Source organism: Taudactylus pleione, unplaced genomic scaffold (genome assembly GCF_031769625.1).
Source record: "Taudactylus pleione unplaced genomic scaffold, aTauple2 ptg000147l, whole genome shotgun sequence".
NCBI classification, from domain to species: Eukaryota; Metazoa; Chordata; class Amphibia; order Anura; family Myobatrachidae; genus Taudactylus; species Taudactylus pleione.
This window is the reverse complement of record NW_028284549.1, coordinates 2,560,840-2,587,896: the sequence shown is the minus strand read 5'-3', so window position 1 is coordinate 2,587,896 and position 27,057 is coordinate 2,560,840. Positions and strand designations below refer to the sequence as shown.

At 48.6% G+C, this 27,057-nt stretch overlaps 1 long non-coding RNA gene across 2 annotated transcripts in view; it reads left to right on the top strand.

Moving 5' to 3' along the window:
* Positions 1-2,484: 2,484 nt before the first annotated feature.
* Positions 2,485-27,057, top strand: part of LOC148522307 (uncharacterized) — a 39,936-nt gene continuing 15,363 nt past the window's right edge. Inside the window, exon 1 of one of the 2 annotated variants that reach the window (XR_015878758.1) lies at positions 2,485-2,596. This is a non-coding gene — a long non-coding RNA (uncharacterized LOC148522307). The remainder of the gene's footprint in view (positions 2,597-27,057) is intronic. The other variant, XR_015878759.1, reaches the window with a different exon arrangement.

The following is a 27,057-nucleotide window of genomic DNA, read 5'->3' as shown; positions in this document are numbered from 1 at the left end:
GTATAAGATGATCTGGTGTTATGTCAAAATTAAGTCCTTCATTATTCTATCTCTATGACAGAAAATAGATTTTGTTTATGTGTTATTTACATGAGATGTATAAAATAAAGTTGTAGCACTTTAATTACTGTCTGTTACATTTTAGCATCTAAATACATCCTTCTAATAATGCAGCTATTATGGGACTGTCCTGCCATCCTAATACAGTAGTGTATACTTTAATCCCAGCTGCTGGGTGCTATGCCATGCTCCTGTGAGAGGGTGCATCTCACATGCTAGACCCACCCACAAACGGGTGCAGCCATGCCCAACATGCTGTGGTTCCACAGGATGTGGCTGTATCCAGGCCCAGAATTTCTCTTTGCAGCCCTGGAGGTGACAGGCAGAACCAGGAGGGCATAGGGCTTAGTGGTGGGGTAGCAAGGCCATGGAGGGAGGGAGGTGGCCGAGAGTGGAGGAACAGGAAAGGCCGGGGAAAGAAGCAGAAGGAGGGAAGGGAGACTGATGAGAGAACAAAGGGGGAACAGTAAGCGGAGGAGACAAGAGGGGGAGGATGGGGGTGGATAAAGTAGAGGATTATGTGGGCACTGAATAAGGGGGGTGTTTGAAGAAAGGGTGTTCATGCTGTGGACGAGGTAATAAGTGAGATGAAGAATGGATATGAGGCTGTGTGATATAGAGACAGTGTGATGTAGGGACAGTGTGATGTAGAGACAGTGTGATGTAGAGACAGTGTGATGTAGGGACAGTGTGATATAGGGACAGTGTGATGTGGAAGCTGTGATGTGGAGGCTGTGTGATGTGGAAGCTGTGTGATGTAGAGACAGTGTGATGTGGAGACTGTGTGATGTGGAGACAGTGTGATGTGGAGGCTGTGTGATGTGGAGGCTGTGTGATATAGAGAGTGTGATGTGGAAGCTGTGTGATGTAGGGACAGTGTGATATAGAGACAGTGTGATGTAGAGACAGTGTGATGTAGGGACAGTGTGATGTGGAGGCTGTGTGATGTGGAGGCTGTGTGATATAGAGACTGTGTGATATAGAGACAGTGTGATGTGGAAGCTGTGTGATGTAGGGACAGTGTGATATAGAGACAGTGTGATGTAGGGACAGTGTGATGTAGGGACAGTGTGATGTGGAGGCTGTGTGATGTGGAGGCTGTGTGATATAGAGACAGTGTGATATAGAGACAGTGTGATATAGAGACAGTGTGATGTGGAAGCTGTGTGATGTAGGGACAGTGTGATGTAGAGACAGTGTGATGTAGGGACAGTGTGATGTGGAAGCTGTGTGATGTGGAAGCTGTGTGATGTAGAGACAGTGTGATGTAGAGACAGTGTGATATAGAGACAGTGTGATGTGGAAGCTGTGTGATGTAGGGACAGTGTGATATAGAGACAGAGTGATGTAGGGACAGTGTGATGTGGAGGCTGTGTGATGTGGAAGCTGTGTGATATAGAGACAGTGTGATATAGAGACAGTGTGATGTGGAAGCTGTGTGATATAGAGACAGTGTGATATAGAGACAGTGTGATGTAGGGACAGTGTGATGTGGAAGCTGTGTGATGTAGGGAAAGTGTGATGTGGAGGATGTGTGATGTAGAGACAGTGTGATGTGGAAGCTGTGTGATGTAGGGACAGTGTGGATAAAAGTTGTTAAATGTTCAAAAATACAGGTAAAAGAATAGTGCTGTTAATGTATGAGTGCAGCTCCGAAAGTGATATATAAAGAGAGGTGTGTGAGTAGTGGGTGCAGGAAGTAGTTATTAAAAGAATGATTAAAGTAGATTGATGTGATGCCATGGAAAAAGGCAATACAAATATGTCTTTATTATAAAAAACTATTTATATTATTAGACTTTATTCTAATTTCGGCATTTTCCCAAATAATATTAGCTGTCTGTTTCCTATATTAATGAATTTACATTAGTTTTTCTTTGGTTTTGATAACTATATATAGTAATGTTTATTTTTGGGTATTGTGGCACCTACCCATTTTTTCCTTCAGGTTTTTCTTTTTTACCCTTCGTTGTACACCCTGGTTTTCTGAATTTTGTAGATTAGATTATTTTATTTTTATTCTATCGTGATATATTGTATATGTGTTTTCTTTTTGAAAAAATCAATAAAAGTTTATTGTAAAAAAAGAAAAAAAAGAAAAGAAAAAGGCAATACAAAGAAGATTTTCTGTAGTATGAAGGCAAAAATTACAATGTACAGAGCCGATCCATCAATGTTCTTGCAAAAGCAGTAACTCTCTTAATTATGTCAGGTGTAAAAAAATAAAATTATATTTTGGAAAATAAAAAGTTTTCTTGATGAACAAGCAATGGCAGTGTGAGCACTACACATAAATACAATGACTAACATTGCAATCGGAATGTGTTCAGCCTAAAAGAAGCCAAAACAGTCTCTGCACAGGGGGTGGGGAAAAAAACAACTACTCCATCAGCAGTAAAAGGGTTAAACACAGCAGCTAATTTCCACTTCCTCCTCCCACCCCTCATTATGTGTTTGTATCTAATCCATACCCTCCCTGCCTGCCTGCACCCCCACAGGAGACAGACCAGCATAGGTAGGAGGCTGAAAAATAATTGTAAGCAATAATGTATTTATTTATGTCTAATATAACCCACAGTATAATCAGCATTCAGCCATTGTTGCTGCCTGCTCCTAATGGATTGTAGGGAAGAATATAAGCACATGTAGCCACAGTATGTTTGTAACTTGTTTGACTGCACCCTGGGGTCTTTACTAGGGAAAACAAATCTTCTACTGTAACGTAGGGCTATCAGCTTGGGGTGAGGGGCACTGAGACCGGACACAGGATTGAAGAGGTAGGGGGTTACATTTATTAGTGAAGCAAGGAAATCACATTACTGCAAAGAGCTAATGTACTCACAGATAAGAGCTGTATTCCAGCACAGACTGCTGGTTTATGTGTGTCTTAATTATTAGAACCTGAAAATTGTATTTATCGCCTGTTATTATTATATTGTGCACACACATTATGCAACGGGTTACAGAGAACATTTAGCCATTCCCCTGCCACAGTGGAGCTTACAATCTATTATTATTATTATTACTACCAGTTATTTGTATAGCGCACACATATTCCGCAGCGCTTTACAGATCTATGGGGCTGCTTCAGGGATGTGCAATAGCGCACCTCTCCGACTGTGCCTCCTGACCGCCCGTACACACAGCATGATGCGCTGATTCAATCTGCCATCGATTGTACTGCACAGCTGACGCGATGTGTCTGTGAACGACGTGGTTTTCACAGGCATATCGTCTGTATACACTGGTCGACGGGCACACAATATATCGGCCGTTTGATTTACTAATACGCACACACTAGAGCAATGCTATCTAACTTGAAAGATTGTTTAGAAATGTGATTCTCATTTTTATTATTCTTGCTCGAATACTATTTTAGGGGCCTATGTATTGAAGAATCTGATATTAAGCTGTCCACATATAAACTCCATTTTGTAACAGGATGGTGTGTCTTTTAAGAAGAGTAAAGGTGCCTAGCCACTAGACGATTAAAATGAGCGATTGAACGATAAAATTGTTCGATATTCGTTCAATCATTTGAACATCGTTTGAAAGTTTGGTCTTTTAGACATCTCTCATCGTGCAATCATGCTGGTGATGCTGACGATATCGTCAGGTTCAGCATGTTTGCAGATGATTGATTGTGTCTGCACTGAACGACATATCGTTCAGTGTGGGCACCCTGCAGTGTAGTGAACGATAACTATATCGTTCAGTCTTTTCACTGTCGGGTAGTGGATACCCGCCTTTAATCATAAAGCTGCACGTAACAATTTTAGTAGACAACGATTTTCATTCAGATTTTCCCTTAAAAAAGTGAACGAAAATAGTTTAGCAAAATTGGTTACTAAATTAATGAATGATTTTGTCAACGATGAACTATTTTTTATTCATGCATACAGTAAATGGACATCGTTCATTCTGTACAACATGAACGATAATCGTTAGTTGGACAGTCAGAATGGACGATAAACTACAAATGGGAGCGCGCTTGGACGATTATCGTTCATCGTTCACCCATAAAAAATGAACCATTTTTCAAACGATTTAACGATAACGTCGTTATAGTGAAATCGTTCAAAAAATCGTTACGTGTGTACACACCTTTTGTGTTAATTCTGAATTCAGCTGTATCCAGGTTTTGGTGACCTTCCTAGTTTAGGGCGGGATTAGCATGTATTGGAGATAACATTGTATGTCTGTTCCCAAGCTCACTGCCTTGACTCCCTAACAGTTCACTCCTGCGTGTATAGATAATAATGTAATGAATACTAACAATGAATGTTTGTACTTACTGATAATTGTACATGTTACACTATGAGATCATTTTGCTTGTAAATCTGCCTATAAAGATCTGTGTACTTTAGTAATACACTCAGAGGAATCTGAATACAGACTTGCTTGGTTCCAGTCTTTTTCCTCTCAAGCAATTGCTTAACAAGGTATATCCTGAACGCGAGTTTGACACATATACAGTAATGAGCTCTGCCCGGTGCTAGACAGTTGAAGATTCTCATATAGATCTATCAGTATCAAACAATTTTTTACATCAAATTATGCAGAAACTGCAGTTTCTCATAATTTGATGTGAGGTCGCTATGTACTAAAAGCACAATACAGGTGATTTCACAGAAATCTCCGGTAAAGTGCTAATTAGCGCTGCAGATCAGTCCCCGTTATTATCAATGGGGAATGCGATCTGACCCCTATCGGGAAGCCGACGGACGAAATCCCGACCGCCGGCTTCCCGACTGTCTAATCCCGGCAAGGCACTAATGACAGGCGTCGTAATCCCGATGCCTGGCATTAGACCTACGCCGAGAGCCCGATGCCCGGCATACCGAACATAAGTAAGCCGGGCGCGGACAGTCGCGTGCGCGGGGGTGTTAGGTTTTAGGGCTCCCTGGGGGAGGTTAGGGTTAGGCACCCCCACGGGAGACTTGGGTTTAGGCACTGGGGGGAAGGTTAGGTTTAGGGACCCCTAAGGGAGGGTTAGGGTTAGGGGGGGTAGATAAGGGTTACTTACCTTTAGAAGCAGTCAGGGTTTCCACCCCTGCCGGGCTAGCACTGTCGGGAGTTGATCCGCTGGCCATGCGGCCGGTGGGATTACATACCGATTCCCCCCTATGTACTAAACTCCAAACGGCTTCCACCGGAGAAGTCTTTAATTTCCGCGAAAGACTTCATCTAAATGCCAGGGATATAACTCACAGGGACACCGGTTACCGCAACCGCTGTCCCTGCGAGTTCCCCTTTGGGAGGATATTTTCCCTTTAGTCCACGATTATTAGATTCCTTTTGAATGAACTGTGGGCCTGATTCAGACCAGCTCACGAGCGCTATGCGCTCGCGAGCGGGTCAATCTTAGGCCACTGCGCATGCGCTCGCCAGAGCCGGCTCCGACGTGCGCATGCGCGAGACCCGGCTAGCGACGGGCGCTCCGTCGCTCCGGGTCTCGCACCAAAAAGGGGGCGGCTGACGATTTTGATAGATATCTCGCACCGTTTTGGAGGCATGGCGTGGTGGTGGCTTCACAAACGGAGGCGTTCCCATGCGAACGCCTGCCATTTGTGGGTGGCCCCACTGACATAACCAGTGATGTCAGTGGGAGAGCTTCCGGCTCTATTAGAGCCAGAAGCTCTCTGGGGCTTGCGGCCACAAGACCCTACCACAAGGGTCTCATCGCAAGCCTGATGGTCATCGCGACCATCATCCTGGCCGCTCGCAATAGCTGTGGGTGGTCACCCACAGCTATGCGAGCGGCCAGGAGGCCGCAACAAAACAAAAAACGCTTTGATTCAGAGCGAGCGTTCTTTCAGAGCGTCCGGCTCTGAATCAGGGCCAGTGTTCAGCATAGTGATATGTGATCCAAAAGGGTATCGCTCCCAACATTTTAGGTCAGTTAAGCACAGAATCCATCGGGACCTGTTACGGTGTCTTCTGCACGCTGACTACAGAAGGCTGATTCTCCTCGCAGCCTATGAAGGTGGGAGCAGAATCATAGATCCATAATGGGCAGTAAATGTGCAACACAATTCTTGTTTTGCTTGGGTGCTCTCTTGGGAGTGGGGTGATAGTGCAAGTTGATATCTTTAGCCCCATGGGAGTTCCAACATGATCATGGCGTTTTGTCAGAGGCATGCACAGAGGTGTCCTGTCTGGGCTGGATTGAGACTGACCATGCACCACATCACCAGAACCGAGGCAAGTAATCCCCAGTCCCTTCATAGCACGATGTGATGACCATCGATGGAAAAAATTATCAGATGATGTTCGGGGCCCCCGATAGCCAGTGCTAGGGGCATGGCTTCACCCCAATCAGTATACAATGCTCTTTGAAGTGCGGGCAGTGCTTCGCTTCCCTGGCTGGCTTGGGCCTCACAGACCAGCCCATGTATGGGTAATCTGACCCCCCCTTTTTGCGCACCTGCATGTTGTGATGCCTTATTGCCTTACGAGCCACAGGTTGCAGGAAGATTTGCTCTCTCTTGGGATAGTTGATTGATAAGACTTGGGGCCTGATTCAGACCCGCTCGCAAGCGTGTCGATGTTTGGCCCCTGCGCATGCGCCACGTCCGGCATGCGCGAGCCCCAGTGAGTGACTGAGGGGCTCGCTACAAGACGGGGTGGCTGTCGATGTTGATTGACAGCTCGCCCCGTTTTGTAGGCGGGGAGGGGGGGTGGCTGCACAAACGCAAGCGTTCCCTTAGGAATGTCTGCCGTTTGTGGGCGGCCCTAATGACATCACTCGTGATGTCAGTAGTGTACTTCCTGCTCTATTAGAGCAGGAAGTCCACTCAGGCTTGCGGGAGCAGAGACCCTACCACAGGGTCTCCTAGCAAGCCCGATGATCACGATAATCGCGACCATCTCCAGCCCGCTCGCACAAGCTGTGGGTGGGCACCCACAGCTAAGTGATTGGGCAGGAGAAGAAAAAAAATAAATAAATCCCTGCCCTGATTCAGAGAGAGCTCGCAAACAGCAAGCGGCTCCGAATCAGGCCCTTGGTTCCCCTTAGTAAATCGTCTGTTATGTATTAAATGTGTTTTTCTATTGTAAATTGTCTTGCCACATTGACAGCCATATAAGCCCTACGTATAGAGGCAAAAATAACTATTAAACAGCTTCTATAGTCAATATCTAATATTAGGGCTCTATTTACAAAGCGGTGGTTTGGAGGTTAAAATTGAGAAGTGCACTCTTATGCTGGCCATACACGCTACAATTATCAGAGCGATCTGCCCGATATCCCAGATTGTCCAGCATGCCTGTCCAATGCAATATTTATGAGTTAAAATGTCGGCCGTATCGGGCAGTGTATGCCCAGCCGCTGCCGACAGACAGATATTTCCTGTGAAGGAACAGGGAAATGTCTCCTCCCCCGGGGGAGGAGCGCAGATGTCGGGGCTAAATGCACTGTGAGTGATGTCGCGGACATCTGCGGGCTGGCAGGCTGCCAGATAAAATGCCTGTCAGAACGACAGACATTTTATCTGGACGTGTATGCCCAGCTTTATTGTAAAGCACATCAGGTTTTACCCTGACACTGAGCGCCATTTTAAATCTTCACCTCCAACCTGCTGGGAAGCGTCAGCTTACAAGAGCCACCGCTTTGTAATTAAGGCTCCTAGGGTCAAAACTAGCTGAACTATTATGACCTACCACAATATAAAATTCTTTAAAGTGACACTAGCGCTTAAGGTTAAAAAATATATTTAATGAATATAGAATAAATAAGACACAATTTCCCACATTGCTTAAGGGAAAATGAATAAAAAACAAATAGCAGCAGAGTATACAGTGAATGTACAGTACATGTAGATAAAGCAGCAGAATATGCAATGAATGTTAGGAACGAAGTAGTCCATAAACTTAAGTCCCATATGTGATACAAGGGCGCTAGTCTGCAGGATCACATCCTTTAAGCCTGTGAGTGTCTGGACCAGGGTGCTATCTGGATCCCCTGTTTCCCCACCTAAATAGACACTCACCTACGTCACACGGTATGCATTGTATCACATATGGGACTTAAGTTTATGGACTACTTCGTTCCTAACATTCATTGCATATTCTGCTGCTTTATCTACATGTACTGTACATTCACTGTATACTCTGCTGCTATTTGTTTTTTATTCATTTTCCCTTAAGCAATGTGGGAAATTTTGTCTTATTTATTCTATATTCATTAAATATATTTTTTAACCTTAAGCGCTAGTGTCACTTTAAAGAATTTTATATTGTGTTTTCTATTCCTGGGGAAAGGGATTACCCCATTTTAAAGTGTCTAAGCTGCTGAGGTTTTTGCGCTAAGAGATCCACCTTCTCACCTACTATTATGACCTACCACCAGGGGCATTACTAGGTATATGAAGACCCCATAGCAAAGGTTAGTGAGGGCCCCTATGTACCACCCAATGGTGAAAAATTTATAGAACACATGTAACTTTGACAAGAAAGATGGGCTCCAAAGCAGCTGCACCTCTTGCACCTATGGTAGTTACGCCTATGCCTACCACCCTCTCTAGTTCTTACTTCCATTAGCAGCTCTGACTGGCTAATGTCTCCCATACAGTGCTGAATTGGTAACCAGTGACGTCCCTCCCTGTAGTGGCCCCTCGTTTTAGTCACTTCAAGGGGTCCCAGAGATGCTGACTGCCCCCAGGAACCACTCTATTTGCAGTGCTGGCTCCTTCACTATGTCAGTGCAGCACCCGGCTCCTGTCACTGAGGGGGAGTCTGCACCTTGGTGTCACCCCTTGGTGGGGACCCGCACCCCCTTTGTGACGCCACTGTTGGTAACAGCTGATTGCTACTGGTTTCCAGCAACCCCTGTGTACAGAGGCGTATCTGTAATGGGTGCTCGGTGTGCAGTACACATGGACTCTTATGTCCAGTGGGGCCCACATCGTACACCATGCAGCCATATTCTTTAATGCATACCTCTTCCTAGTCCCGCGGCAGTGCTGCACAAATCACTGGGAAAATGGTGTGCGGCAGCCATTTTCCCAGTGATCTGCGTATGTGCAGTAGAAACATCGTTGGGAAAATGGGCAACGCGTAATTTTCCCATAGACCTGCGTGCATATGCAATAGACACTAGCATAGCACCAGATTCTACTCCTTTATGCCGCTAACTAGAGATGAGGAGGCCTGGATGAAGACTGCACACGGACCCTTCCTCACTTATAGCCCCTGTCTGTGTGGTATAATAGCCTTGGGCTCATTCTCTGGCAGCTGCTTAGAAGCAACATTTTGGTCTCTGGGACACAGCTGGTCTACACTGCGGGAGTATGGAGGGAGCCGCACGTACACACTGATGGGCAGCCTTATTCAAAGCTCTGGCTCGCTGACTAGAGCAGTGGTGTCAAACTCGGGCCATCCAGCTGCAGTGGAACTACACATCCCAGCATGCACTGCCACCCTTTGCTGTTAGGGCATGCTGGGATGTGTAGTTCCATTGCAGCTGGATGGCCTGAGTTTGACACCACTGGACTAGAGCAGTACAAAGGAAGGTACTACACACAGTATACACAATGAGTTGGACGCAGTGTCGCCAACACACACAGTTGAACAATTTTTTTTCTGCGCAAGCATCTAAGTAGCACTGCGCATGGTCCAGAGTCCGTGCGCACGGTTGCAGTTGTAATTGAGACGCGCGGTCTGAGAAAGGTCTTGAAACTGTAGTGGGCGTTCCCGCGCAGTGACTGGGAGGCGGCTATGCAGCTGAGTGGCCATACTCTGATGTAGAAGTTGTGATGGGGCAAGCGATGATTACACCTACAGATGCGCCAAGTGATATTTCAGCGTCTATCGTCATTCAAAGTGGGCGTTTCGTGCCTTGCACATCCAGAGGAACGGCGGTACACTCGGGAAGGGCTTGTAAAGTCACAGAAGCAACAAAAGACGCACACACACCAACACTGCAGTGTCCTTCATGCACCACTGTTACTCGGTTAGCAGTCGCATATATGTCTGCGTTTTGCTGAGCTCGACGGCTAGCATCCATGCATGGTTTTGACACCGATTGGTTGATGGTTTTGCCATCGTTGACAGAGATCTGATAGTTCTCCGCCATCAGTGGCAGAGAGGCAGCAATGTGTTTTTTGTTATTTTTGTTTTTTTCTCAGTGCTTAGCACTGCCCCCCCCATTGTACCGCTCAGCCCCGCAAACATTTCCCCAAATTTATACACCGAAAAAGGAGTTGCAGATGCACTATGCGATCATTACTGTTCATATTTAAATGTCTTTTGTAATTGTGTGCAGTCTAGAGCCCCTCCCTAGTTCCCCAAATTAGATGTCCATCAATGGATCAAACCATCGATGGTTCCTGTTGTTGGTTTCATGCCATTGATGTTGAGCACTGATGTCACCATCGGTGCTTAACCTTTCAATGATCATCACTGTTTATCAAGTTGTGGCACGCATCACAACACTGGTCCTCCAGTACTTGTGTAGTGCCAATTGTGTGATACGGAATGACGTGGCTGCAATGGGCAAACACATGTGGTTCGTAGCCGCATCAGTACTAAATGGCCGGCTGGATGCCACCCAGCACAGCCCGATCTTTTGGCGTACAGGGCTTCTTTATTCCTGTAATGTAATCTATATCTCAGTCTGGCTCATTCAGAGGTGCATAGGGCCTCATTCACCTGACGGTTTACGTACATATCCGATGGTAGGAGGACTGCGCATGTGCAGGATGTTGCACTGTGCATGTGCAAGTCTCCATCTGCGAGTTTGCTGGCAGTCTCTCTTTGCGGGCAGGGAGGGGTTGGCGCCATCCTGGCGTTCCTGCTTTCTGGTAGTGCCAGGGTCTGAGTTGGAAGACGCAGATTTCCTGGCCTCGGCTACGCTGGTAATATGGACACTTTGAGTAGCCTTTGGCTTTCTCGGATGATTGATGCTGCAACCATCGCAATCGATGGTGATCCAATGCTGTGTCTTTGGACGCAGCATTCGATTCTTCGATGCTGTTAGGGGGGAGTCTCTTCTCATCAGACGTCTCCTGCAGCATTAGTATATGTTCATATCGCTGCTGCGTCCAAAGACACAGCAGCGATGTGAACTATGTCCATCTCTGAATCGGGTCCATGATCTGGTTTAAGGAACTGTGCATGGAAAATCAGTCTATACCTACTTTTGTAGGACCGCAGACCTGATTACACATGTGCAGGGTATTAAGAGTTGCAAAAAAACTAAATTTGCCCCCATCATGGGCAGCACAGACGGTGTAATGGTTAGCGTTACTGCCTCACAGCAATGAGGTCATGGGTTCAATTCCCACCATGGCCCTAACTGTGTGGAGTTTGTATATTCTCCCTGTGCTTGCGTGGGTTTCCTCCGGATACTCCGGTTTCCTCCCACACTCCAAAAATATACTGGTAGGTTAATTGGCTCCCAACACAAATTAACCTGTGTATGTATGTGTGCGCATGTGGTAGGGAATATAGATTGTAAGCTCCATGGGGCAGGGACTGATGTGAATGGTCAAATATTCTCTCTGTGTAAAGTGCTGCGGAATATGTGTGCGCTATATAAATAACTGGTAATAAATAAATAAATAAATCCTGATAGATTTTTAAATCTGTCAATTGCCTTCATCCATCTGTCAGTCTATTCAGTTCCCTGCAGGCTGGCTGCCACTATGGAAGCATTGAGGAGACAAGTAAACTTTTTATATAATTACCTAATGTTACTCTGTATTACCTTGCTAGGAGTCTATTTATGCATTGACATGTAACAGGCAGCATTCATTCAGACTCTAACGTGTTCACATGATCGCTGCACTATATGCACAGTTAAACTCTATTTAAAATTTCCAATAACTTTCCTTTTAAAATATATAAATAAATATATGAAATAGAGAGTTAGGGCGGTATTCCATTAGTTTCGCACCCACGATAAAGTTCCACCTCCCGGACTTTTCACTGAACGCGGAAACTTATCGTGTGCGTCCCCGCTATTCGCTGTTTTCAATTCCAAAAGAAGTGGTGAAGAATGGCATAAAGCAGTATTTTTAGGAGAAAATAAGTAGTCCTGTCAAATTTGGGGCACCTAAAAAATGGGTGCAAGCATTTTTTACTGTCTCTAAAGTGAAGTATTAATAAAATGTAAACTCCATCGTCATAAAAGCACCTTCAATCCCCAAAACACTCGGCCCCTTCTTAGAGCACCCCCAGAACCTTATTTTGCTAGTTTTTGAAGTTGTCCCCCCACTTTATGCTTTTTCACCCCCAAAATGAAAGTACTTTTTTGGGGTGGTGATGCAGTTATTCTTTGGGGGGCTGTCCCAAGGGTTCTGAGAGGTTTCTCCACCGTTGCACACCAAAATATAAAAATTCACTTTTTTTTTTTCCTCCTACTATTCAGAGGTGAATCTTTTCCGCCTATTACATTATATTGAGTTTCTGCGTACATGAAAAGTATTTGGAATTGGATATGGAGATAAGTTTCCGACTGGCGAAAAGTCACAATCGGCTATACTTTTTCGCGGATCTCGGCTTTTCGCTTCTAATTGAATACAGCCCTAAGTGTGCTAAATCAATAGTTCTATCAATGTACCGAGACACCAGTCTCTATATCCATTGCAAAGTTAAAAGCTGTCTCCTTAATAGAATGGAAGTAATTTAAGTTTCAAAGCACGGGCCACTCTTTTATCCGTGGCCAGCGTCCTCCCCGGTAACAAATACCCGAATCCAGTCGGGAATCAATATAGAAAGAAAGCACAGAGAGAAAGGGCACCACATCGTGCATCAAAATGGATAATATTCATTTGCAATTCATACACAGTCTAAAGTGGCGTGCGTACCAAAACATGCGGCTATAACCACCGCTATGACAAGCATAGACAGTGGAAGTATTCACCCAGCCAGTGTCCTGAATGTCTCCAGGAACTACTCCCGGGGTAACTTCTCAACAAATGATCGAATCGCCAAGCCACGTCCCTACGTGTTTTATCACCGGACTTCGTCAGGAGGCTGTCGGGTGATTACTATAACTAATTTAAGTAGGGTTGGTGGGCCAATAATTTCATCTGTTCTCATTGCTGCACCTGCAGCTTTTTACTTATCATTTAAATTACAAAGGTGGTATTGCAGTTAATCAGACCTTTTACTTTAAATTCTTTCCCTTTTTCACTCGTATAGGATTTTTTACCCTTTAACCCTTGTGGACAAACTTTACAATTGCCACACGAGAAAAATCCATCTAGTTTATTCATGATAAAGGAACCGCTATTGTTAATGTCTTGTACAGAGGATAATAAACTCGGATACAAATATGATTTCAGGGTCCTTGCTTTTTAAAAAAAATTACCTCTGGTCTATCTGGTACGTAAGAGGATAATTTCGGGTCCATTTTGATAATGTGCCAGTATTTCCCCAAAATATTTTGAATCTCATGATGGGAATTATTATATTGGGTAATACAGGCACATTTCATATTTTCAGGTTCACCCACCCCAATGTTTCTCTCTTTCTGATAGGAAATGAGCTGTTCTCTATCTAGAATTCTTGCCTTATTAATAGCAGCATTAATGAGTGAAATGGAATACCCTTTTTCTAAAACCCTGTTTTTATATACCTCAGATTGCTCCTCAAATTTTTCGCGGGTACTACAGTTTCGTCTCAATCTTATTAGTTGAGAAAAGGGCAAGTTCTTTTTCCATTTCCTAGGGTGACAGCTACAAGAATCTAAGTAGCTGTTACAAACGTAAGACACATTTTTCAAGAAGGTAGATAGTATTTCTTTACACTGGTCTGCACTTAATACATGGTCTAAAAATTCAATCTGTCTCTTGGAAGTTGGACGTAAAACTGAGATTGTAATCCTTAACATTTAAATATATCACAAATTCTTCAAATTCTTATTTCGTCCCAAGCCAGATCACTAGAATGTCATCTATATAAGGTTTAAATAAAATTATATTAGCAGCAAAGGGATTATTTACAAAATCATACTACTTTTCCCATTCCCCCATATATAAATTTGCAAGACTCTGGGGCCTATTCATCATACCTAAAATATCGAGGGAGGTAATTATGTTTAGAACTGGCATGGAGTTCTACCTAATTACCAGAGGATGTCATCATTCCTCCTTCCTATAACTATCTATTCCGAAAAGCTGTCATTTCTACTTCAGGGTCCATAGGGGGTCCACAGGGTTGTCCTTTGGGTATAGCTTGGATCTGGATCCGCGGGCACCATACAGTTAAAGCTTTAGCTCCCAGGATGCACTTGGGGCCTCCTCTATACCCCGCCCCCGAGCCACAGGCACCTCAGTTTCAGTTTGGTGCCGGCCGAAGTCGGTTGCACTGTGCAGTGGGGCTGCAGGAGCAGCCCCTAAGCTTCATTTTTATAGAAGAAAAGTTTTTTATTTTTTTCTCTATGGCTTTACACTTAATGCGGCAGCATAGGACTGTCCTTCTGGACGTCCATGCTGCCGCTTCAACACCCCGCTGGCGCTGCGACGCCAGTACTGCTCTGGGGATCGCAGCGGGACCCCGGAGTTATTCCTAGCATGGCTCCGGGACCTCCCTCTGACTGCTGCCGGACTCTACGGGGAACAGGTAAGCCGCGAGCAGCGCTCTTAGTGCCGCTCGCGGAGATAAATACAGTCAGTTGCCGCCGGTCTCTGGGGACAGACCGGCGGCGCTAGTAGCGGCAGCGGGCTCCCCCTCATGCAGGCATACCCCGCGCTCCGCTGGACCACCAGGTTATAAGTTCCGGAGGGGAACCGGCATCCCTGGGGTTAAATACTAGCCAGGGGAGGCAGCCTTCCCTGGTTTAGCGGCTCCTCCCCTCAGCTCAGCGCGCCTTTTCTCATGTGTACTGGCGTCGCTGAGCTGCTCCTCTGCTGGCCACTCCTCCTCAGAGCTCTCCGACTAACGAAGGCTCCCAGGCAGGTGCATGGTCAGGTCCCCCTGTGTACCTCTCCCCACCAAAAGGACAGTGTACACGGCGCTTTAACTCCCCCTAGACACTGAATCTGGGTGGTTGAGGATAGCGATTGGTGCAGTAAGTACAATCTTCCTGCATTGTATGTGACTTTGCTAGTGCTGCTGTCTGTACTTATTCTCTAATTGCTGTCAGCTTATATCTATCCCTTTGCTTCTCCTACAGCCCGAAGGTGTGTGGGGGAGGGGCGTTTTCTATTAACCTCACTTTTATAAATCATGTATTTGTGAGGTCAGTCACATACTGTTTTGTGTGCTACACAGTACCATATTTTTGAGCCTGTTTGTGTTGCATGCTGGTGAGTGCGGGGGTGTTAACACCGTATGTCCTCTGCTGATAAGTATTTATTGCATAATTACTGTATCATGTCTGATGAGGAGACTGAGCACTCCGGGGCTCCTGTGTTGCTTTCCTGCAGACGCTGTTCTGCTGGTGTTAATGGGGGGGATTTATATCACAGTGCCAGCTGGCACCAGGCCCCTCTATACCCCCTATGCAGCAGGACCCCCCTTGGGCGATGTTTTCACAAGTGCTGACATCTATTGCAGATGTCGATCCCTACAGTGACCCCTTCTGGGGCATTGTCCCAGCACTCTATCTCCCATTCCCCGGATATTCCGCAGGTATTGCGGTCTCCCTCCGGGGCCCAGACTGTGAGACAGTATTTGGGGCTGCCTGTGTATGTCCAGTCTCCCCCTGTATCACAACAGTCTGTGGTGCCTTTTCAGAGCTTCCCTCAGTCGGCTCCTCCGCCTTGGGTGGATGTTCTCTCCAACTCGGTACAGAGTTTGGCGGCCTCATCCTCGGCTTTTCAGTCATTTTTGCAGGGTGATGTGCCACAGAAGGCGACCTAGCGGCCTGTTGTGAGTTTACTCACTGCGCAGGATCATATGGCGGCGGCCTGGCAATTACCCAGCAAGAGATTCCAACCGCAGAAAGGGTTGGCTTCTCATTATCCCTTTCCTGAGGATCATTGCAGGAAATGGGAGACTCCACCGGCGGTGGATTCACATGTCACTCGCTTGGTTAAAACCGCTACGCTACCATTGCCGTCTATTTCCTCTTTAAAGGATCCAACGGACAGGAAAGTGGAGATTTGTTTGAAGTCCATTTACTCGCTCTCCAGAGCGGTGGCGTGGCCATTTCCTGGGTGGCTAAAGCCATTGAGAACTAGGCCAATGCCTTGGAGGATTCTCTTACGGACGATGTTCCGGATGTTCAGAGAGCATTAGTGGCACAAATGAGGGATGCCGCTTCCTATGTTGGGGAAGCGTCATTGGACGCAAGCATGTTAACCTCTAGAGTTTCGGCTGCGGCTGTGTCTGCTTGGAGATCCTTGTGGCTGCGGTCCTGGAGGGCTGATGCGGACTCTAAAAAGGGTCTGGAGGCTCTCCCCTTTAATGGAGATTTGCAATTTGGTCCGGATTTGGACAAAATAGTGGATACCTTGGCTAAGTCCAAGTCGGCTTTCCTCCCTTCGGCTTCTGCGCCGGCTAGGGTGAGGAGCACTGCCGTTCGGTCCTTTCGGGTTCAGGGTAAGGCCAAGGGCCAGTCCTTCCCGAGACATTCAGCGACCAAAGCCTCATCCAAACCCAAGAAGCATGTGGAATGCTTGGCGCCCCTCTTCCAAACAGGAGGATAAACCTGCTGCCTGACGGGACGGGCCTCTCCCTGGGGGACCCCAGAGTGGGAGGCCGACTTCTCAGATTCGCCCAGGGTTGGTTCAGTACCACCACGGATGCTTGGGTTCGAGAAGTAGTCTCTCAGGGGTACGCCCTGTCGTTTCGGTGCAGGCCGCCCCACCAATTTTTTTGCACGAGTCCTTCGCTGGATGAGTCCAAAGCTTCGCATCTCTGTTTCTGGTGCAGAGACTCAATGGGTCTCATCGCCCTATTCTGAATTTCAGGTCTCTGAACAAGTACCTCAGAGTTCCCAGGTTCAGGATGGAAACATGGCCGTCCATCATCCTGGCGATGGAACCAGGGGACTTCATGGTCTCCCTCGTTATCCAGGACGCCTATCTCCATGTGCCCGTGGCACCGGCACATCAGCGGTACCTGAGGTTTGCTATCCTAAACCATCACTACCAATTTTGGGCATTGCCTTTCGTTCTTTCCACGGCTCCGAGGGTTTTCACCAAGGTGAGGGCAGTCATGGCTGCCCACCTTCGGGGTCAGGGTATACGGCTGCTGCGCACCTGGACGATCTGCTGCTGCTGGCAAGTTCCCCGGAGGTGCTTCTTCATCATCTACACCTGACAATTGCTTGTCTTCAAGCACATGGGTGGTTAATAAATTGGAAGAAGTCGTCTCTGATCCCATCTCAACGGATGGTCCATCTGGGAGCACTTCTGGACTCCAGTCAACAAAGGATTTTCTTGACTCTGGAAAAGGTATCCTCCCTACAACTGAGGATACACGGTTGCCTAAGCAGTGGCAGGGTGTCAATACATTCGGCAATGAGTCCTGGGGTCCATGGTGTCGGCATTCGACATGGTGGAGTTCGCCCAGTTCCATTCCAGACCCCTGCAGGGGCAGATTCTTGTGGAATGGAACGGGTTGTCCCGCCGGATCCGATCCCAGATGCTGATATTGTCCCCGGATGTGCGCCGGTCCTTGGCGTGGTGGCTGCAGTCAGCTCATCTCAGCCAGGGTCGCCCCTTTTGGATTCCGGACTGGGTTCTGCTCACGACAGATGCCAGTCTCCGGGGTTGAGGGGCAGTGACCGTCTCGTTGTCTCTTCAGGGCCGTTGGTCGGCGGAGGAGGCCGTACTTCCCATAAACATTCTAGAGCTACGGGCAGTGTACCGTGCTCTTCTGGCGTCAGGCACCGTTCTCGGAAGAGCAGTTCAGGTGCGATCAGAAAACGCCACCACGGTGGCATACATAAATCACCAGGGAGGAACTCGCAGTTGAGCTGCGATGTCGGAAGTGTCCCAAATCCTGACTTGGGCGGAGTGCCACCTTCCAGCAATATCGGCAGTCTTCATCCCGGGAGTCCTCAATTGGGAGGCAGACTTCCTCAGCCGTCACGACGTGCATCCCGGGGAATGGTTGCTTCAAACAGAGGTGTTTCAACTTCTCGTGGACAAGTGGGGACTGCCGGAATTGGACCTGATGGCCTCTCGTCACAATTACAAGTTGCCCATATACGGCTCAAGGACAAGGGACGCGGGCGATAGCCTATGTGGATGCGTTGTCAGTGAAATGGTCGTTTCACCTAGCGTATCTGTTTCCTCCAATCTCCCTGCTCCCTCGGGTACTCAGAAAGATCAAACGGGACGGAGGCACGTTTCTGCTGGTGGCTCCAGCGTGGCCCGGATGTCCTTGGTACTCCGATCTCAGGGGCCTGTCTGTAGACGCTCCGTACCTTCTGCTTCAACGTCGGGATCTGCTGTCTCAGGGTCCCTGCCTTTACCCGGATCTGGGTCGACTGTCTTTGACGGCATGGCTCTTGAGACAGCCGTCTTAAGGTCCCGGGGCTTTTCAGGCTCTGTCAACAGTACCATGCTTAGGGCATGTAGACCTGCCTCTGCACGGATTTACCACAGAGTGTGGCACACTTACTTTCAATGGTGCGAGTCTAGAGGCAATGACCCTCAGGTGTTCAGTGTTTCTAGGATCTTGGCAATTCTGCAGTCAGGTCTTGACCTGGGCTTACGGCTTGCTTCCCTAAAAGTTCATGTATCGGCCCTGTCAGTTTGGTTCCAACGAAGGATTACCTCACTGCCTCACGTTCACACCTTGTTCCAAGGTGTGCTGAGGATCCAGTCTCCCTTTGTGCCTCCAGTGGCTCCGTGGGACTTGGCGGTGATTCTTCGGGTCCTGCAGGGACCTCCTTTTGAGCCTCTTGAGTCGGTTGACCTCAAGTGGTTAACACTTAAGACTGTGTTTCTCCTGGCTCTGGCTTCGGCCAGGAGGGTATCAGAGTTGGGGGCACTTTCCTGTAGCCCCCCCTTCCTGATTTTTCATCAGGACAGGGCTGTGCTTCGCACCCGTTCTGAGTTTTTGCCTAAAGTGGTTTCTAAGTTCCACATAAATCAGGAACTTGTGGTACCAGCTTTTCAGGCTCCGGGTCTTCCGGCTGGCGAGGCTTCGCCAGACGTGGTCCGGGCTCTCAGAATTTATGTTGAACAGACGGCCTCTGTTAGGAAGTCCGATTCGTTGTTCATCCTCTTTGGTTTCCATAAGAGGGGTTGGCCTGCCAACAAACAAACTTTAGCCTGTTGGCTTTGTTCTGTTATTAGGGAGGCTTATATACAGGAACGTTTGCCTGTTCCAGCCTCGGTTAAGGCTCATTCCACTCGGTCTGTAGGCCCTTCTTGGGCTGCTAGACGTGGTGCCTCCGCTGTTCAGCTGTGCATAGCAGTCACTTGGTCTTCAATTCAGACATTTTTGAGGTTTTATGCGTTTGACACCTTTGCCTCTCAGGATGCATCCTTCGGGCGCAGGATTCTCCTTTCTGCTCAGGAGCGTCCCCGCCCTTAGTTGAACTGCTTTGGGACATCCCCAAGGTCAACCCTGTGGACCCCCTATGGACCCTGAAGTAGAAAACAAGAGAGATGGTAAGAACTTACCTTTGTTATCTCTGTTTCTACGAAGTCCATAGGGTCCACAGGGCGCCCGCCCTGACGCACCTGGCTTCAAATGGGCTGTGGTACTGGTCACCGGTGTTTCCGTCTCCCATTTCTGTGAGTATGGTTTCTTGTGTGTTCCAGTCTTCCTTCTCTCTGTTTAGTCTCCTCCTTCGGCCTAGGCTACTTACCAACTGAGGTGCCTGTGGCTCGGGGGCGGGGTATAGAGGAGGACCCAAGTGCATTCTGGGAGCTAAAGCTTTTAACTGTATGGTGCCCGTGGATCCAGATCCAAGCTATACCCCAAGGTCACCCCTGTGGACCCTATGGACTTCGTAGAAACAGAGATAACAAAGGTAAGTTCTTACCATATCTCTTGTTTTTTGCGATGACAGCTTTTCGGGAAATAGTTTTCCCTCTATACTCTAACTTACCGCAGCTGGAATCCGTGCTGCGCATGCGCTGTTACAATCGTAAACCCAGCGTATGCGCAGCACTACTTACAGCTGCGGTAAGTTTGTGTGCGCCCCCCTCCGCTCCCCTCCCCCTGTTCTGCACTTAGCTGCCCGCTGCAGCGCCTCCGGCTTCGTCCTGCTGGTCTGTCATGTGGTCTCCCAGCAGCCCACAGTGCAGTTTAGAAAAAAATAATAATAATAATTTTTTCTAAACTTTGTGTTCTGCTGGTAGAACACAATGTCAGCATTGCAGACGGAGTCAGAGGACGCATCAGAGCGCTGGAGGGAGACGCCGGGGGACCTGCACAGCTGGAAGCAGGTAAGTCTGTCCTGCTATTCGCCACCTCACAGTGGCGGATAGTAACTCCATCAAATTCCGAAAATACATAATTTTCGGCATTTGATGACTACCATAATTTCCATATCCCCATACTAATGTACTAATGTATGGGGAGTGTGGAAATTAACGCAGGGGAGCTTAGCAAGGAGATATCAGTGATATCTCCTGTGCTAAGTGGCTTCATGAATACTAAAATAACGTTATTTAAGGACAATGTCCTTAAAAACGTTATTTTAGTGTTGATGAATAGGCCCCTCTGTGTGCAATAGACTGGTGTCTCAGGACATTGATAGAATTATCATAACGTGCCATAACATCAGGCTGGGGGGAAGCCTCACTAGCTGGGCTTCCCCCAGCCCTCTCCTGTCACTGAATGGATGTCGTGCGCAGCACCCATTCAGACTCCGGGGTCCAGCACAGCTACAGCGGTGGGGGCCCCAACCTCCTGATTTGACCACCCGCGAGCCACTTCGGCCCATTGGTGGAACAGCGGGACAGTACTGTGCTGCTGAAATCGGGATGTTGGGGAAGGGTGCTTCCCACTACTTCTCCCATCCTGCCCCCTGCTTCCTACTACTACTTCTACTACTATCTTGGCCCCTGCCTCCCACTACTCCTTCCATACTATCCCCTGCTTCCCACTACTACTACTATCTTGGGCCCCTGCTTCCCACTACTCCTCTCATTCTCCCCCCTGCTTCCCACTACTCCTCTTTCTCCCCCCTGCTTCCCACTACTACTCCCATTCTGTCCACAGTGGCCTCGGAGTGAATGGAGCTTGTGCTCCAAATGCTAGCCATGTTGGGGGTAATAGGCTAACCGATCCTACCCCCTGGCCCACCCTAACCACTGCCCCCGCCTACAGAACATACCTGTAATCCGTTCTAAACCCGGCCCCCAATATATACAGTACTCCCCAGCTCAGTGACATGCACTACCCACCCCCTCTCTGGTCCCAGAAACGTACACTGACCACCACACACCCCAGCCCCGGTTACATACACTAGCCACCCTACGACGCCCCCTAGATACAGCACCCCCACCCCAGGGACATACATTATCCACACTATCCAGGCCAATTTGCTTGTTTTATTTTTTTTTTCCTATTGGGGCCAATGGCCCTCATTCAGAGCCTTACGCTCTGAGCAGAGCGCACGCTCTGAATGAGGGCCGGGCTCCATTTTCATGGAGCGTCCTCCTGGAAAGCGTGCATTGTGATGGCCGCGATGGTCGAGACCATCGCGACCATCGAAATTGCGAGCCGGAGCCTGCGGTTGAGGTTTTCAACCGCAAGCTCCGGAGTGATTTTGGCTCTATCAGAGCCAAAATCACTCCCACTGACATCACTAGTGGTAACGCCCCCATCAGGGAGGCACGCCCCCGGCACGCCCACCAAAGGGGGCGTGCTGTCAATCAACATTGACAGCACGCCCCCTTTGATCGGACACAACGACCGAAGGACTTTCCTTCGCTCGTCGCGTCTGGCGCATGCGCACGACGGAGCTCCCTCCGTCGTGCGCATGCTCAGTCCATAACATCGACCCCGCTCGCGAGTGGGTCTGAATCAGGCCCAATGTCTTTTATATTTTCTGTGGGGGCTAAAGTGCTTTTTTATTTCCTGTTGGGGTCAATGTTTTTTGATTTTTTTTTTTTTTTTCTGTTGGGAGCCAATGTGTTTTATTTTTTCTTGTGGGGGCTAGTGTGTTTGTTTTCTGTGGGGGCCAATGTGTGTGTGTGTGTGTGTGTGTGTGTGTGTGTGTGTTGTTTTTTTTTTTTCCTATGCAGGCCAATGTGTTTCATTGTTTTATGTGAGGGCTAAGGTGTATTTTTTTTTCCTGTGTGGGCCAATGTATTACATAGATTGTAAGCTCCACTGGGGCAGGGACTGATCTGAATGGCCAACTATTCTCTGTAAAGCGCTGCGGAATGTGTGCGCTATATAAATAACTGGTAGTAATAATAATATTTATTATTATTTATTATTAATAATATGTTTTCCTGTGGGGGCCAATGTGTTTAATTGTTTTATGTGGGGCTACGGTGTATTTTTTTCTGTGTGGGCCAATGTGTTTATTTTTTTTTCCTGTACAATGTTTTTCGTCTGCGAATGCGTCTGAGTTGCACCGTGTATGCTTTGTACAGCATTGCAGCACAGATACAGGCACATGCAGTATATTAGAGATGTGTATTTGTCATTCCTAGGTGGCTACAGGTGGTTGGCTAAGCAGACACAGATGTAACGTAGTATGTGTGTGTTAATGACATTGCTTGTGTACAGTACAGAGACGCTAAATTGCTCACATTAGAGGCCATACTCAAACGGGTGATATAGCATAGGGCTGGTGACATTTTTAATGGTCCGAGCGATGGTGGCATCTAAAGACTACACAGCATGATTGCAGCGTCTGTAGACCCTGGAAGTAGGCATCTCAGTCTATACATAATTGGATGTACTGTACACCAGGGAAGGGCATCCTAGCGGCATTGCCCTAAAGTCCCAGAAGCAACTGCAAGGCCTGGAAAAGTCGCAGATGCAACTGCAGGATGCAAGGAAAGCCGAAACTGCATCTAACTCAAAATCGGGCCCTATGAGGACGGATCCTGCCCCCTCGACAGATCCCACCACTTCTACAGTCCCTGCACCCATTAGGGCTGCTTCCATAAAATTCCTGGGCTGTTTTTATACCCCATCCGCCCCTGCCGATCAGCGTCAGTGGCGCTCTTCCTCCGTGACCTAGACTCCATGCTCTGGTCGCGGATGTCACATAACATATGACCACGACCCTGAGCCTGCTTGCCTGGGTGTACACACAGAGGGCCTGATTCAGAGGCGTTCGCAAAAAGTGAGCGCTCGCTCTGAATCAGGGCGGGCGCTAGTTTTTTTTAGGAGCGGCCTCCTGGCCGCTCACATAGCTGTGGGTGACACCCACAGCTATAGCGAGCGGCCATGATGATGGTTGCGATGGTCAAGACCATCGCGACCATCGGGCTTGCGACGAGACCCTTGTGGTAGGGTCTCGTGGCCGCAAGCCCCAGAGAGCTTCTGGCTCAAATAAAGCCGGAAGCTCTCTCACTGACATCACTGGTGATGTCAGTGGGGCCGCCCACAAATGGCAGGCATTCGCTTGGGAATGCCTCCGTTTGTGAAGCCACCCCCCGGCGACGCCTACAAAATGGGGCGAGCTGTCGATCAACATCGACAACCGCCCCTTTTGTAGTGAGTCCCGGAGCGAGCGCATATTGCGCTCGCTCCGGGGCTCGCGTGCGCACTGGGCCACCATTGACCCGGTTGTGAGCGCTCAGCGCTTGCGACTGTGTCTGAATCAGGCCCAGAGTACTGCGCGGCTGCTGTCACTGTGGGCAGTGGATGGGAGTCGGGAGAGCACTCACATGATAAAGTCATGGTAAATTTAATGAGCAGGATAGTGTGGAAATAGTGTAATAATAAGATAGTTCAGATACACCTCCAGACACACACACACTTTTATTTATTTTTTTACGGATCCACTTTTTAATTTTGGGGGAGGGGCCCCAACATTTACCTTGCCTCTGGGCAGCTGGGATGAAGCTACGCCACTGGCTGTATTTTTTAAAAATAATACTACTATACTACCTTTAATGTGGGAGAGAGCATAAAACATCAGCAAATGCTATGGGTGTGGTATATTTAGTTGACCCCATCATGGGAATATCAATATGGGCGTATTGTCAACATGCTTGGCACACTCATAATGTCAACATGATTAGTATGTCGACAAAATGTTCCTGGTGGTCTAGTGGTGACTTATATGATCCAGCGGCTCCAACGGTGTGTACTGGGTTTGGTGGCAACATCCTGATGACTTTCAGCGGATCCTGCAGCACTTTACATGATACACATGACTCCTCCCCCTAGTGCCTGACACTAAGCCTCCCCCAAGTGTCTGATACTAAGGCTGGGTACACACCTAAAGATTTTCTATCCAACTAGTTGATTGGTTGGAATGAAAATCTGGTAAGGTATGAAAGCAAATGCTCCCAAACGCCGGAAAATGGACAAAAACTGTTGTTTGAGCAAATTGTTTAGATCAAACATTTAACAAACTTGTCTCACTACCATTTTCATCTGTTTTCTGGCATTTAGGAGCAAATTGCTGATCATCAGTTACTCCCATACGTTACCAGATTTTCATTCCAGCCAATCAACTAGTTGGATGGCTGGACACAAAAAGCTACGTGTGTACGCAGCTTAAGGCGTGCAGGGAACATCAATTCTCAAATCATACCAGGCAGCCACCCTAAATCACCAACTGTACTGCCGGGTGTCACACCAAACCCAGGGAATAAATAATAGGGGTGACCTAACCTTCACTTTCCCCGTTTCCTCACTTTACACCACCCACCAAAGTATCCCACCAGAACATACTTGCCTACCCTCCCGAAAATCGGGTGCCGCTCCCGACCTCCCGGGAAGGCAGGCAAGTCTCCCGGCAGCTGCCGACCCCTCCTGCCCCCCACCGCAATGACAGGAAAATCCTCGGCAGCGGGGGGGCCTGTGACGCGATTCACGTCGAATCGCGTCATTTTGGCCCCGCCCCCTGCTTCACGCTGCCTGTAATATCGGGGGCGGGGCCAAACTGACGCGATCGCGTGGCTCCACCCCCGCTCAACCCACAAACTCTTGTAGTCTGGCCGGCCCCGCCCCGTTGGCTGGCCACGCCCCCCAGTCAAGCCGATCTGGCTGCTCCCTCCCGGAAGGGGCAGCCAGATAGTCGGCATGCATGCACCAGAATCTCTAATTTCCCTTGACCCCTAGGACAGCTGACTGTAAAATCCCTTCTCCCCTCAGTTACGTGGAGGCAAATAGCACCCCTAACCTGAGACCCTGCTGAATAAACAACACCCAGGGGAAGGTAAGAGGAGAACAGACCACAGACACTAGCTAATTTCTAGGGGGAAATAGGGCAGCATAGTCCTCATCACTAGCAGGGGCTCTTCTGCCCAAACAGATTCCTGGTTACCGGAACCGGCACAGCCCGGGATGCGCTAGACTCCTGGCTCCTCCACCTCCTCAGTCGGACACAGCGAGGGAATTTGTAATTTCCAGGGGCTTTGCAGGTGTCTCTTTGGCAGGGGTTGTCTTTTGCGTTGCCCGCGCAGGTCAGCGGTCCTCTCTGCTCCTTCGTGGGGTCTTCTTCCGGGTCTTCGGCTTCCAGCATAGGTCCCAGGCAGTCCTCTCCGTGACTCCGGCAAACCAACAAACCCTATCCCCGGCGATCCAGCCACAGCAAGGCAGCTCCAGCAGCCAAGTCCCATGCCCAGGCATCTCCCCAGGGCCTCAAACAGCGGCAATCCACTCCGCGCCGGCAGGCCTCCACAGCTCTCCTGTCCAGGAGGTCTCCTCTCCTGGGGTCCTCTTTGTCCCTGCAGGCATCCGGCGCCGGGTCCTCAGCTGGGATTCACTACACTGCGGCAGTTCCTCACACTGTGTCACAGCCGCTGACCTCCGGCCCCTCCTGCACATTGCCCCATCCTGGTCTGGCAAACATCCGTCCCTGCAGGCAACACAGCATGCAGCCTCCACTGGCCAGGGTCTTCTGGGGCTCCTTGCGGAAGGTGGCTGTCACACTACAACGCTGGAGCTTTCCGTCCTCTTCACCCAGCGTCTTCTGCAGAGCAGTCTTGGCTCCCTGCTGCAGGCTGGCAGATCTTCGACGGGGCAGATATGAAACCGCAATGAAGGGGAGCCAGGTATGTGCCGCTCCAAACAGTCCCGGCAGTCAGTGTAGGTCAGTGGCGGCACTTTCCTTAAGGGATTGGCAGGTCCAGCCTCACCCCGCTCCATGCAGCAAAACAATCTCCACTCCACCGGCAGCAGCCTAGGCCAGCCCCCCTAACAGCAACCGCTCCTCTCTCTAGACCCCCGTCCTCTCCCGGGGTCCGACAGCTCTCCCCGCTCCACAGGCAGCAACTTTCTCTCCAAGCAGCCTGATCCAACAGCCCATAGCAGTCAGGGTCCATCATGGTCAATCCTGATCTTAGCAGGGGAACTTGCGCCAGCTTTACGCAGCCAGGTACTACACTGGGGCAGTTCCCTGTGCCCTCAGCCGCACCCTCCTGCAGGTCCACTTTTATACATGCTACATGGCAGCTCCTACTCCCCAGCTACTTCCCATCAGGGCCTCCTCTCCCCTCCAGGGGAACCATATTCATCATCTTCCCTTCTTTCTCCTCCCTGTGCATCCAGCTACTATGAGTGGACACTGGGCCCCCAGCAACAGGCCGCCTACAAGGAACTCTGCAGGGTCAGTAAGAGTTCACTTACTTGCCTTAGGGGCCAATGGTGCTGTATAAACTTAGAGAAAAAAAAACTGACAGGGGCTACAGGACACTTAAATGCCTCCCTAATTTACTAAGGGGTAACTCCATAACTATGGGGGTACCACAGATCTAAACAATTTGTTCAAACAACCGTTTTTGTCCATTTTTCGGCATTTGGGAGCAAATTGCTGATTGTCATTTGCTTTCATACCTTACCATATTTTCATTCCAACCAATCAACTAGTTGGATGGTTGGACAGAAAATCTTTGTGTGTACCCAGCCTTACCCTCCCCCTAGTGCCTGACACTAAGCCTCCCCCTAGTGCCTGACACTAAGCCTCCCCCTAGTGCCTGACACTAAGCCTCCGCCCAT